Consider the following 3,983-nt stretch of genomic DNA (forward strand, 5'->3'; position numbering starts at 1 on the left):
CCTCCTCCCCTCCTTCTTCACTGACCTTATTCTCGCTCTCTCCTGGCTGCTGTCGTGCAGCAGTTTTTCCCCCCTTCTTAAATGTGTTATGACAGAGGCGCTACCACCGTCACTGATGGGCTCAGCCTTGGCCGGTCCGTCTTGGAGCCGGCTGGCATTGGCTCTATCGGACATGGGGGAAGCTTCTAGCAGCTTCTCACAGAAGCCACCCCTGAGCCCCCCCGCTACCAAAACCTTGCCACGCAAAACCAATACATAAGTGTTCTGTAAAAACTAAATGCTATTTCAGTCTTCTGTAAGACTATAGGTTCCTCATCTGTAAATGAACAGTGACTTCCTTGTGAAGTACTTTGAGGGTCTCGGGTAAAAGCACAGTATCAGAGTTAAGTATACATTTGTGACAAAGTAAATTCCCTTACATGTGAATTTGAAGTTACTGTATCTGAAATGTGGGGATCATTCATGCATTTTATTTTTTTCCTGCTGTGTCCCTTGTATGCAGCTGACTAACATTACTAGTTGAATATCATAGTATGATGTCATATCTGAAAAAGAATACATTATTTTGCAATAATGTATTAAGCATATACCCATGTGCATTTTTTTTATTAATGTTTGGTTCACAGCTGCAGCAAGAGTCAAAATCAGTTACGCAAGAAGATAAGAAAAAGAAAGAAATTTCTAGTACAAAACCTGAGTCTGCTATTGAGTCAAGATCATTTAACAGAACAGAATCTTCTCCAGTAGAGTCTTGGAGTAATAAAGATCCAGTGCCTTCATCAGGTGAATTAAAAATTTAAAGTGTAATCTCAGGGCAACTTGCAAATTTTGGATTACTTGACTTAATTTTGTAGTTACCCTTGCTTTAAAATGGAGCAGACTGTCATAGCATATTATTCTTGAGAATATATGGTACACACTGTCATTTAATACATACTTCAGAGCCTCAGGGAGATGATAATTTTCTCACTGTGGACCCTGTCACAGTATCAGAATTCTTACAAATTTGTTGTTCTTTCTCAATAATGTTTTCTTTCACTCCATATTGCGTGGACTATATCCCATGTTAGCAATGAGATGATATCATCAAGTACTTCTGTTAAATACCTACTTTGAATTAGCCTTCTGTTGTCAGAATACCGTAAGTGTAATTTAAAGGATTACTGGATTTTTGTGAAAACAGCTAATTTGAATTAATTTCAAATACAGCTGATTTCTCTGTATGGGTTCCAGATCTTCAGATGTTGGTAAAAGAGGAATGCATAATGGACAAATGAAGCATTGGATTTTATTTTGCTAGGTTTTATGTAGTGATGGTCTTTGTGCATCTTAAGTAATTGAGATAATCGAATAGATCATGTAACAGCATGTTTAACCTGCAAATATTTCAACAGGCCAATTGCTAAGAGCAATAGTGGAATTACCTATTAAGGAGAACTAAATTTGTTTTAAAATATTGTTACATTTTTTAGGGGCAATTTCTGAATTTTACTCATCACTTAAACTTACTTACTTCTTTTTACTGTGTTCTTTACCAGAAAGCACACTTTTTTTCTGGAAAGCAAGCAGAACATATTTGGATGGGGATTTTGATTTTTTTTTTTTTTCCTTTATTTTCACTGTAATAGACATTCACATCTTTCTTTGCTTTGCCCTTTGCATTTTTTCTCATTTAGTTTGTGGAATGCTATGATCTGTTTCTACATTCGTTTCAGGCCAGACTGTCTTTAATGGGTTTATGTATATAGATATCTTCTGACTTTGCTTTCATGGGTGGAATTAGTTCATGTCCCTAATACAGTCAAAAATGTCCATGCCCTAAATTAATCTGTGTTGTCAGAGATGTTTATTTTCACTAGTCCAAACAGGGCAAAGCTTTCAGGAGAACATAGCATCCTTTATTAAACCAACTGATGTAGCAGGAAAAGAAGCAGACCTGGTAGTAGGAGGCACAGTCCTAGAAAACCTGCCTGTATATTCCCTTAGATCCTCTGCAATTACATATCATTAGATACATCAGTCTTGTGCCTTGTCATTCAGGATGAGTGTGAGGGCTCAACGTTTTAGTAAACTTAGTTCACTGGTTTTGGAAGTCAGGAAGTGAAACTAGGTAAAAGTGTTTGTCTTACTTTGGAATTCTTGCCATCTGGCAGCAGCTTCAGCGAAAATATTGATTCAGTTGGTGTTGGGAGACAGCTGTGCTCCTGGGAGCAGTGGGGGAAGAAAGACTGGAGATTTTTTTTTCCACGTCCCAAACTTTCCCTTCCTTTCTATGTGTCGGGCAAAGCATCACTATTTCTTCTCACCCTGCTGTGTTCAGGAAGTAGTATTAAAGTATAGAGAGTAGGAGGAAGACCTGTTCTCCATCCACTGCTGTATGCTAATAATTACAACATGCCTTCATTGTCCTGTATCACTTGCACAGTTTTAACTAGAACATACATATTTTGATCATTTGTAAGTGTTTGGTAATACAGCAGTTCTCAAAATGTGTCAATAAGCTTTTTTCCTACAACTCAAATATATATGTATTTTTTAATTACATTTCTTTAATATCTCTAACAGGAACAGTGAAGACACCAAAGTTTAAGCCTGATCCAAAACTTATGGACCATGGTCAGTCCAGCCCAGAAGATGTGGATATGTACAGTACTAGAAGCTAAGACAAATCTGCTTACAAATCTTTGCAAAGTATTACAGATAAGGGGGAGGGAAGAAGGGAAGGAATAATCCTTACAATACATACTCCGTGAGGTATAATTTAATCAGGTATTTTCTTATATCCCAATTTGTATTATTGACTTACATGATTTCTGTTCAGTGAATATTTTGTTTCTCACTACTTATGAGCAGTGACAGTTTGCTCATTGTCAGTGTCATTAGCGAGACACTGAGAAAATGAGATTTGTCAGTGTCCTCTCACAATGAGGTTTCTCTGTGCCAAGCTTGTTAATAAATGTCACTTCACAAAGGATATTTGAAAATGTAAACATATCTCTATACTTTGGCTCAGATGTTCATTGATCTAAAAGAATGTGATGGATGGGGTTTGCAGAGGCTTCTTTGTCTTTTTTCTCTCAGCTTTGGAATGAAGTACAACTTCTTATTGGTCTGAGTACCCTTTAAAAGTCGGTTGGTACATCATACGAATAGCATTATCTTTAACGCTTGTATAAACAAGTCACTTTTTTTTCATTGCAAAGTCATTTGTGGTTGTTTGTCTCTTTCACAAAGGTGAATGGAAACAACTTCTTGTCCTGCATGCTGCTTGTGTATTTAAATGTCACTTAAGTTGGGAAAAAACACACAGCTAATCTCTAAAACATCCTTTATATACTATGCAGAAGTAGTTTTCACTTACTTCTAATACTTTGAAGAACTGTATGCAAATTCCTCAATCCGTGAAACTGATACTGTTTGAATTTATATAGAATGCATTAGCAATATTTAGGAAGTTGGAAACCTTCTGTAGTTTTGAGGTTTAAAGTGCTGACAAATATTAAAAACAGAAGTAATAAGCAGCCAACTTTTTCTTCCCACAAGTTGTGTGCAATACCCATTGATCTCGGTAGGATTTCTGTGAAATTCTGTGAAATTTTCCATAAGAACGAAATTAGAATTTGATTAAGTTTCCTAGGATGAAACATTCAAACACTGCTTTTATCATTGTGTATGTTACTCTACTTCTGTTCGTCCTCCATTTCTCTTCAAAACACTCTTAAAAGGGTTGGAATAGATCTGGTGGTCTTCCTTGAACGAAGTGCAACTCATTATCAGTACGCAATGATAATCAGCCCGCTGCCTAGAGGTAATCTCATCTCTATCTACTGTGGCACTTCCCTAATATACAAACTGCAAAAGGACACTGTGCTGGTAGTTTGTCCTTCGATCTGTTGAATTCTGTTATCTTTCAATTAATGAAAATACGTGCTTTGTTGTAAAGTTGAGGGTGGGGAAGCAAGAACAAACTCTACAAACAGAGA

At 36.8% G+C, this 3,983-nt stretch overlaps 1 long non-coding RNA gene across 1 annotated transcript; it reads left to right on the forward strand.

Annotated features, from left to right (window-relative positions):
• Positions 1-624: 624 nt before the first annotated feature.
• Positions 625-2,973, forward strand: LOC104077105. The gene is made up of 2 exons (XR_683521.1): positions 625-783; positions 2,566-2,973. It is a non-coding gene; the product is annotated as an uncharacterized LOC104077105 (long non-coding RNA).
• The last annotated feature ends 1,010 nt before the right edge of the window (positions 2,974-3,983 follow it).

This window comes from Fulmarus glacialis, unplaced genomic scaffold (assembly GCF_000690835.1).
Source record: "Fulmarus glacialis isolate BGI_N327 unplaced genomic scaffold, ASM69083v1 scaffold7845, whole genome shotgun sequence".
In the NCBI taxonomy this organism is placed as follows: Eukaryota; Metazoa; Chordata; class Aves; order Procellariiformes; family Procellariidae; genus Fulmarus; species Fulmarus glacialis.